This window comes from Stylophora pistillata, chromosome 2 (assembly GCF_964205215.1).
Source record: "Stylophora pistillata chromosome 2, jaStyPist1.2, whole genome shotgun sequence".
NCBI lineage: Eukaryota > Metazoa > Cnidaria > Anthozoa > Scleractinia > Pocilloporidae > Stylophora > Stylophora pistillata.
The window spans coordinates 25,456,815-25,467,355 of NC_142520.1; the positions used below are offsets into that span (position 1 = coordinate 25,456,815).

The 10,541-nt window shown below is 39.3% G+C and overlaps 1 long non-coding RNA gene across 2 annotated transcripts; it reads right to left on the reverse strand.

Moving 5' to 3' along the window:
• Positions 1–1,333: 1,333 nt before the first annotated feature.
• On the reverse strand, positions 1,334–10,218 carry LOC148738037 (uncharacterized). Of its 2 annotated transcripts, none has more exons than XR_015997347.1 (3): positions 9,809–10,218; positions 5,892–6,626; positions 1,334–5,247 (listed from the first exon to the last, which is right to left on the reverse strand). It is a non-coding gene; the product is annotated as an uncharacterized LOC148738037 (long non-coding RNA). The 2 variants fall into 2 exon arrangements; XR_015997348.1 differs by lacking the exon at positions 9,809–10,218 and adding an exon at positions 8,913–9,239.
• Positions 10,219–10,541: the final 323 nt, after the last annotated feature.

Consider the following 10,541-nt stretch of genomic DNA (forward strand, 5'->3'; position numbering starts at 1 on the left):
CGACAAATGCAAATTATCCTTCGCCAAGCAGACGCCCATATTTCACTATATCACATCGATTGGACGCGATAAAAATAATACCAAAATATTCATGTCTTCCAACCAACTATTTGACGTAATTATGCAGTGCTTATGCATTCAAAAGAAATGGAAAGTTTCGTTTTAGCTTCAGTTACATTGAGGTAACTTCTAATGTAAACACTTCATGACAGAGGCGACTTTCTAGCGCCCGTCGAAAATAACAAAGCTCTACTCCTCACAAGTCGCGACGATTCAAACATTTAAGAATGAAAAATACTGCGCTGAAGCTAACTCTATGCAATAAAGTTACAAAAAACCATTGCAAATTAAAGGTAAATACTGAAACAAACATAATTTAGTTCCATATGATGCATGATCCTCGCAGTAGATAGCGCTATTTAAGCAATAGCGAAAATCAGACCTGAAAAAAATCAGGCCTGTACGGGACTCGAACCACTGACCTCTGCGATACTAGTGCAGCGCTCTACCAATTGAGCTAACAAGCCAACTGGGAGCAGGCCGTTAAGTTGATTCGTGATAAACCCGTAAAAGTGATAAATCAGATACAATGAAATATATGAAGTTCAGACATTTTTTTTTTCTTGAGCTTGTTAGCTCAATTGGTAGAGCGCTGCACTAGTATCGCAGAGGTCAGTTGTTCGAGTCCCGTACAGGCCTGATTTTTTTCAGGTCTGATTTTCGCTATTGCTTAAATAGCGCTATATACTGTGAGGATCATGCATCATATGTATCTAATACCGCAGTTCAAAAATGTATGAACTTCATATATTTCTTTGTATCTGATAATTTAGTTCGTAACAATTAAGTTCTGCCTTTTGTCTGCGTTAATATGGCAATTAAGTGCTTCTAATCAATTTTCTCAGTGTTTACGCATACGAAGAATGATCTTCAAGTCTATCATTTCTACCTTGTTGCTTGCCAACTGGGGCTGTTCTTAGTTCCAAATGGCTCGTGTTGAGTCATACACCGAGGCTGGGTTCTTGTAACTGCAAAAATAGTTCGTCTCATTCCGAGGTAGCAATGTGAAATGAATCTGTGGCGAGCAATGCGTTCTTCTTTAGGCAAAATAACTATCACTCCACAGCTTGGATTTGTTTGAGAAAAAACCCTTTGCCTTTCAAACTGAGTCGGTGTCCTAGTACATTTCATTCTTAGGAGGTTACATTCTCGTTTTGCTTAGGTTTGTCTTGACAGTAGCCGCAAGAGAGCCACGCGCGATTTCCGAGACGTGGGCGACTGAGCGGATCGATGTTTCTTCATTCGCGAATCAAAGCTACGTTTGTCCACATTAAACGGACTTAATTGGGCGAGTGAGTGAGCAGTATTTTCTCAGCGAGGAATGGCCGCTATCTTTGATTTTAATGGCAGCTGAAAGCTGGGAAGAGAAAGAAAATTGTAGCAAGGGGGTGACTGAGGTGACAAAGGATCTCCCTGGTACCTGTTTTGAAAAGCAGTTTGGTGTTACTAACTTTGACCTTGGGTGAGATGATTACGTACTTAACACAAAAGTTATAGGTGTGGACCTCGCTATGATGCTCCATTGGTGAATTTTATTTGACACGACTGGACAATTGTAGAATTGTGAATGCCAATTTCTACATAATGTCCTTCTTGAATATATATCTACAATATATGCTTTTACTCTTTGCCTAGGACTATACAAAACTCTGTTACACTATACGTGCTTTTTTACTCATTAATACTAAATTATTACGGTAAGATCAATGGGATGATGGCGTCACGGCTAACGGTCAAAATTTTGGCCATTTTACGTCTATTGGTTGACTTCATTCTGTCACAGTTGAAAAGTTAATGAACATTTTTCGTTGATTTTGATTACACTTACTCGCTCACTTTTTATCACACAAGTCAAGTAACCTGGAGCAATTTTCTGTTGGCCAAAGGACAAGACAGAACATGCGCAGATTTTGACCTTTCAAAATGACGCGTTGTATCAGTAGGAAAGTATATATATCTTATTAACCAAGCGCGAGGGCCGTACTGGGAGAATATCGGCCCGAGGTCTTGACAGTACGGACCGAGCGCAGCGAGGTCCGTACAGAAAAGACCGAGGGCCGATATTCTTCCACCACGGTCCCGAGCAAGCTTGGTTAATAAGAGATTTATTATACGACTGAAGTTCAAAGGGACACAAGTGCGGTATCATTCGGGACCATTCGGGACGATGCCCGGTCCAATACTGAGAGAATATTGGACCGGCAATAGAGCATTTTGATTGGTTGATTTTAGTTATTGGCCCTCTGACTGCCCGAGTCGTGTAATAACTAATGATTAATTCTTCAAAACTACCGTTTTTCTTTTTATTACGCCCAACGGCTAATTTTTTTCGCCGTTTTACGGCTAATGGTTAAACCCTTAGAGACCCCCAACCTAAGTTGGGTATACCTAACCTAAGTGAAATGTAAAAGAGGTGTATTTGGCCTCCTACACCCATGAATGGTGAAAAAAAGGAAAACGCAACATAGAAAACACTAGCTATTTAAACGTCAATCAAATCAGATAAGATTTTGCTCACCCGAAGCAAGTTATTTCGATTTCATTTAATTTAATTTAATTCTAATTTTAAAAAAGAGCTTATATAGCGCATAAGTTATAAAAATATTCCAATGCGCTTTACATATATAATACATCAATAAAAATGAAATAAATGAAATCTCATTTACAAGGTATGTAAGAAAGAAAGTTGAAACTGAAATATTAATATGATTGTCGGAATAGGAATGTTTTGAGGTTCGCCTTGAAAGTGTTTACATCTACAGAATTACGAATGCTGTGTGGAAGACTGTTCCAGACCCTTGGTCCAGCGACAGCGAATGGTCGGTCACCAAATGTTTTACATTTAGTTCGAGGTACCAAGAGAAGATGTTGAACGTCTCTGCGCAATTCACAGCGACTCAGGGGCCTTATGGGCAATAATCCAGATTAGTGAGACAGAGCACAACCATGGAGGGCTTTGAAAACCATCAACGCGATCTTGAATCTGATGCTAGAGACAACCGGAAGCCAGTGAAGATGGAACAGCGTTGGGGTGATGTGGGAGTACCGTGGGAGAAGGCAGGTGACGCACTGTGGCGTCGAGAACACGCTGTAAACGGTTAAGTTGGTACTGCGAAACACCGTAAAGCAACGTGTTTATACATTAATAATAAAATAAAGTACGTGATTAGAAGTGCATCAGCATTTTTACAATTGAGTACTAGACCATTCAGGTGTTGTTTTAATCGTCGGAAACAGATTTTTTTTTTTCTTTTTTGTCAAATGACGTGATTCAACTTGTTCTGTGGTATCCACAACAAGCATAATATGTTAGTAAATACATTAGAAGCCTTTCAGACTCTCACTTTAAGTCGAATTTCTTTGTAGAGAAGGATTGGATATGGAACTAATATTCAAATTTTCCACAAATAGATAATTAGTGCCTCAGTATCAAAGGTGGAATATTTCCCATGCTTTATTGACGTTTGACAAACTGAAAAAGATATTTGTTGGAAATAAAGGACATTAAGGCCATGATATGAAATTGAGATTTTAATATAATCCAGCCGATCTTATAACCGATGTCGAAGGAGTTGTGTTTAATTCTTTCTCACAGGTCAAAAAGAGAATTCACTAAGAACCATCTATATCAGACAGAGAGTCTCAAGCGTCGATAAATTCAATTAAAAAGCTTCAACTCCCGCCATCCTCCGGCAACCCACAGGCATTTGACTGTCGTCCGTCCCGGGGGATTGGAACCTTTGATCCTTGCCTGGGTGCCTGGAGTAGAGCATTTGAACCCGAACTGTCAAGTCTTTCCAATGGGACACGTGTGTATTATCTTTAAATATGGAAATGTTTAAAGGTAATGAACACGAACAGATGACTCGGCAGAAAAGGTCTGTTAGAAAGTCACGGTCGCTAGCTTTGCCTTTCACAAACAATTGACTATAGACCCCTTGCATTGACGTCACACTTCATTTACGTACCGTTAGTTACCAGGCACCTCGACTGAGGACCACTCCCCGATTGTTCATCGTAGCTTTCTTGTAATTAAATTTTGATATTGATACCGAAATGTGGTTGAGGCATTTATACATTTGATGGTTGGGGGGGGGGGGGGGGAGTGGAGGCGAATTTCAACGATACAATCTTCAAAAGCTCAAATACCTCGGGGGCTGCCGGGGGGGGATGTTGAAGCTTCGAATTGATCGATACATTACAGACTAAAGCTCTCAGTTGTTGTAGTCCTGTTCTAAGAATTTCATTGGAGAGGGTTTTAAAGTACCACAACTAGCAGACCCTACAAGTGCCAGGGCATAGGTTTGATAAAGGAATCGACCACACTTTCTATGGTTTTACCGGCTATTGATTAAATCACCCTTCCATGGCGCTTATTTCGACGGTATATTGTAGTTGTTATCGAATTTATTTTCAGTAGTGTGATTGGTTTTCTTGAAGGCTTGATTTATAATCCTTTCTCGTGTTCTTTCAAAATTCTGCGTTGATCTTTACGCTTTTAAACTAATAGTGCAGTCTATTGATTTCAAGGGAGAATTGATTACCTGACGGGAAAACTCTGCGTTATAAATTGGACACGAAAACCGATATTGCACGAATCGCAATCTATTTATCATCGTTGGCAATTTTTTGCTAAGAGAGGGAGAGAAGAATTGTAATTTGAAATTCAAAAACTAAAGAGATTTTCTATATCCTGTGCAACAAGCTTTCATGTATTTTCTTCAATTTTGATTTTAAAATTTGTGATTGAAAAGCTCCTTGTTGAAAGGGATCCAGCTAAATTTAGGCTCATGAAACCTACACTTTCTACCCTAACAGTTACGAAACTGGGCAGAGTTTTTCGAAAGGAGGCTAACGTTGACCTAGGATTAAAAATTAATCTTGGCCTTAATTTCTCGTGTAAAAGAGCGTTTATAAGAGCTAAGGTTCCCTTGGGGTTTATCTCAATATGCCTCCAAACTACCTGCAAAATATTCCATAAGAAAAATCCCTTTGCAAAGCAAAGGGAAATAAAAACTTGCCCTATCCCCAGGTCAGGTTAATCGTGTTTTCAACAACCCGGCACGGAGCGCTCTGCCTCGTGGCTTACGAATAAAATTTTCAAGTGCTAACCTTAATTGGAAAGGTGCAAAGTCATTGAATACTTCCGAGAATATTTTAAGGTGCAGCTAACGAGGAAATGTCTAGCTTAAAGTGCACCTACACCCAAAAATTTTTTTTCGCTTAACGAAGTAAGCTTATTTTTTTGAGTATTTCTGCGCAAACATTTTTTTATTTGCTCAAATCTTCAATTTTCTATGCCCAGTCAAAATACGGAAAATCGGCCGCCATCTTGCCCCACGACCGAGTTTAAAGAGGAATGGCTCTAGTGGGTAATGTGACGTCAAATCGAGAACACGAAAGTCTGCATTTCACACATTTTCACTTGTTTGGGAAGGTTGTAGTCGATAATTGTCCGAAAATATGCCGACTAAGTGTGTTGTAGAAGGATGTAGCAACGTGCGAAATTTGCAAGAGGGTATCGCGCTTCATACATTCTTCATACAACACACCTAGTCGGCATATTTCGGACAATATCGACGACAATCTTCCCAAACAAGTGAAAATGTGTGAGATGCAGACTTTCGTGTTCTCGATTTGACGTCACATTACCCGCTAGAGCCATTCTTCTTTAAACTCGGTCGTGGGGCAAGATGGCGGCCGATTTTCCGTATTTTGACTGGGCATAGAAAATTAAAGATTTGAGCAAATTAAAAAAATTTTGCACAGAAATACTCCAAAAAATAAGCTTATTTCGTTAAGCGAAAAAAAAATTTTGGGTTTAGGTGCACTTTAAGATGTACGTCTTTTGGTAAATTCCGTTTGTTAATGGCAGGCACGTCGGTTGATTTGCCATTTAAATCATCACTGGAAAATGTGAAACCATTTTTCGTGTACAGTTGAATCGCTGGCATCAGTGTGGATGTCGTTTTTACCATAATCAATTTTAATCTAGTTGTCTTAGCATGTGAGATTAATTCGTTGATGAGGTGATTAGCGATTCCCATTCCTCTACAATTAGGCACAATATACATGCGCTTGAGTTCATAAACACCTTGTTCGAAGTTTTCATTGTGAAGGAGGCCCACCATGCCAACAACACTTCCGTTCAACTCTGCCACCCACATGCGCGAGTTTTTATTCGACATGTAGGTTTCTTCAATGTCCTTTAAGTCACCTGATTTCAGCGTATGATTACTATACAGCCAGCCCGACAACTGTAGATAAATGCAGATGAATGCCAAAACCATGAATGCCATCACCACAAACACAGCAAAGATCCACGCCGACCAAATCCCTGCTGCAAGTATTGCAAACACAGCAGCTATGGCAATATACCTCATCAGCAGCAAAAGGTATACGATGGTTAAATTTTTGATAAACTCTTGATATCCGTCCTTGAAAATTTTTTGGCATTTCGATTGGTCCTCACGTTGGAAGGAACGAATAATGGGTGAGATCCTGACTGCAATGTTCTCGGTGAGTACGACCAACCTCTCTCCGGAGAATGACGGGGCCATTTGGGGCTGTGTGAAGTAATAAATAGAATTTACTGCTTAAAATCAAACGTGAAATATTTTACTCCGGTATTTAAGATGATGAAGATGATAATAATAATAATAATAATATTCGCTCCGACGAAGGGCTAACGCTCGAAACGTCAGCTTTTGTAATCGTTACGGTGGCCAATTTATCATTTCAACTTTGTTGATGTCAGCCTTTATTCATTTGTATATTAGTATCAGTTGTATCTTAAATAATATTCCATGCTAGCAAATAGGTTTTTATATTTTTTTTATAAGTGCAACGATGTGTAGTTTCATAGGCTACACTGTACACCCTGTGAAACTTTCTTTTGCTGGCATGCTGAAGTTCAATAAACTGCGTCATAATTTTCACTGCTAATCGCCGTCGCAAAGTACAGCAACGACTCAACTCAACAAGGTCGAACCGAAAGCTTACGAGATCTAACATTGTTAAAAAAAAAATTCAACCTTTTTTAATCAAGGTGATAATAAAAAGGCGCGTTACACGAGGCAAGGAAAAATTATACGCGCCTCTCCTCATGGGGAAAAAAATTAACGACTAGTCAATCTATATTGCCGGGCGGGGGTGTGGAGGGGGGAGAATTTTATGGGGAGTCAAGTTTTTTTGGAGGGGTGGGGAAAAGGGGGGGACAGTCTTCGTAAGATGAGGGTGGGGACTACAGAAAATTGAATGCCAGTGAGGGGGGGGGAGAGTAGCGCCACTACTCCTAGTTGCTTCATGCAAAGCAAACCAGGGCAATTTGATAAAACTAAAGCAGAAGGGCCGAAAAGCCTCCGTAAAGTCCACAGCTGACAATGAAAATACGTCTATTTTGGAGCGAAAAGGCTATCAGGAGCTAATCAAAATTACTTAATTCTTTCTGAAACGCAAGTGACTGGTAAGTTTGGTGGACGAGGACGCCTTCTTTTCTTTAGAAATTGTTTTCTAGGGTTGGAATTGACAGAATCTAAAGCTGATTTATCAGTGGCGCACCGGAGTACATATTTATCATCATATCCTTGACATGCAAAGACGCTGTTTGAAGTTTCATCAGAAATCTATGATAACTTTTATTGTTAAGGAATCACTTAAAGAAGGACTCATTTTAGCGCCAAAACACGTGAGTCTCGCTGACCCATTCAGTGAATGCTCAGCGCTAATTGACCATGCAACCCTTTCCGGCCTCTCACGAGATATTTTTTGCACCGAATCGATCCATTAGCGCAATTGTTAGAGTAACATGGTCACAGGAAACTGACCCTTTTAGCTCAACGTCATACATTGGTCAGATGGTTCGACTTGGGTGAACAACATTTGCGGTAATAAGAAATTTAAATAACTGCGAAGCGTGAAGAATGCTCCACTGTTGCTGCGTTTTTGACTGCTATAATAATTTCATACATTCGAATTTGTCTTTTCATGAATTTCCTAAGGATTCTGAGCTTCAGGAGTTAAATAAACATACCATATTACTTCAACCACTAGTCGCACGAATTTGTGTTTCAAGAGGGTATCTATGGTGCGGTGGCCCATAACAGTGTCACGGCAAGAAAAAAAAAAACTCACGGCAAGACAACGCCAACTCATGGTTTTTTAATGCGATGGTTGTTTTTCAGTTTCCTTTAAAAGTTTCCTTCGAAGAACACCGCAGTTCGAGATCAAAATCATCGAAAGAAAAAAAGTTTTCCAATAACGTTACTGCAATCAGTACTGCAACTGCCCAAATGTCCCTACGCCCCTTCTTATTTTCCTTGCTTTCTGGAAAAAAACATTTACTGATTGTTCGCAGCTCTGTTGTCGTGTTATGTATCTTGCAATGGCAACGCACAAACTTGTGTGGTAAAAGTTTTCGATGGCTTTTGAAGTTATTCGGGATAGCTTTTATTCCAGTCTCGGGGTTGGATGAAAATTGGAAGAACTGCCGATAGTCTCTTAAAATTGGACAACATTCCTTGAAAACTCATAACAATGTTATACTTGGGAGAAGACGATAATTTCTCGACTTGAGACTGATGAATTGTCTATCGTCGTTTCTTTTGCCCCTTTGCCTCCTACTCCTTGGCAATATAGGCTAATAATGGAGGCAAACAGTGAAAATGTTTTTACAAGCTTTTTTAGGACTTTTAGCGTGCTCTGGACATACAAGTCACCGTAACTATCCCACATTTAATCGCCATTAGTTAGATATACTTCCCCTATTACTTCCTAAAACTTCAACGAGAGGACGTAACTAGAAAGGAAATACATTTGCTAATCATTAACTATCCAAAAAATATCTTGATTACCTTATTTAAAGCAAGTTGTTTCTCCAGCTGCAGCGGATTACTTTCAACATGTACACCAAAAGATGTACAATACTAATGGACGAATGTAAACTAGCATATATATCAAAAACAAGAAGGTGACATAGGTGAATCTATTATAAACAGCCACCTAACCTTCTTGGCATAAAATTAAAAAACAATTTATTCATGTGTCAATAATGCGGGTATTTTTTTAAGTAAATCACAAAATATAATAAACTTGAAAAGCAGAAGCAAATTGAAATTTAAAAGCACTTGAAGCGATTCGCTTAGAGATCGCAATTGTTAATAAACGTTTTTTTCTTTGTTATCTTGTCAATTTCATGCTTTTATAAATCATTAAATAACACAGATCGATAACCTTTTACTAGGATTGGCAACAACTCGCCAAGAATTTGAAAAATATTTCGGGATGCAGGCAAATTGTTTTTAAAGGAAGAAACTTCGAGATATCTAAAGCCGGGTACTTCTAAATGAAACATTATTGTCGTCGATGTTTATCAATAAAAATTGAAGAAAGACGCCGGGAACAATAGATAAGTTGGTGGGGTAACTTAAACTGGTAATATTTTCAGTAAAAAGTTAAGAGCCAGGTGGGATTTTTTTCTATTTAAAATAGTGTTCTTTTTGCATATTTAGATGGCCGTCTTCCAAGGTAAGTTCAGCTAATGAGAACATATTGAAATACAAACGTAATGAAAACGTTTTTGAGCAAAAGATGTCTGTTCTTGCAGATATTACAAAGAGTTTGCTCTTCGCTCGGGAAAGTCTTCAACTGTTTCAGTGAAATTTTTTCTCAAGATACGGCATGATTCTCTGCCGAAAGGAGATTACTAATGCTGCGGGACCCAGAATTCTTTCTCTGTTACCGCACCTACCTTATTATTTCAAGATACCTCACCGACGGTCGCAATGCCGATGGAACCACTTGGCATTTTTCCAAGCACGTTCTTGAACTTGTAACTGATCGAACCTCACTAATACCCAAACATAAATTAAAATTACCAGCAATGTCGCTCTCTCTGACTTTACCATTGTCTCAGTAACCAAGATCATGTTTCCAAGAGGGTACGTAGCGAAAGGGTAGATCATGATCCTGTTTCACGCACGAATTTTTTACGCAGTTCTAAAGGAAAACTTCGAATCGCTCTTCTTGTGTACAAGGTCGAAGGGAGATCCAGGGGTTTACAGGAGATGAAATGTATACCTTCTAGTCCTTTCGGAAACAAAATAATTCTCTAACCTTCAGCAGAAGCCTATGACCTAGATTAGAAACTCCTGCTCGTCAGCATAATTTTAATTTAATTTAGTTTAATTTAGTCCATTTTCACTGCATTAAGTTTTGCAGTGGGGAAGGACTAGAAAGGAACATAGGAACCATTCGTGCTAGTCCACCCTCCCACCCATCCCACCCCAGGGGAGGACATCCATCACACAGTAATCTCGTGTGTGGGAAATTAACGTCTCCTACCCCAACCCTGCAGGAGACGGGACCTCCATTTATTCGTCCCTATCCGAGAAGACTAGAATATCTAACCATTTCTTGATGTTATAGAAAGGCAGCAAATTCTTCTCAATTATTTTAAGACCCTGAGTGTTGGTCCGGCCGGG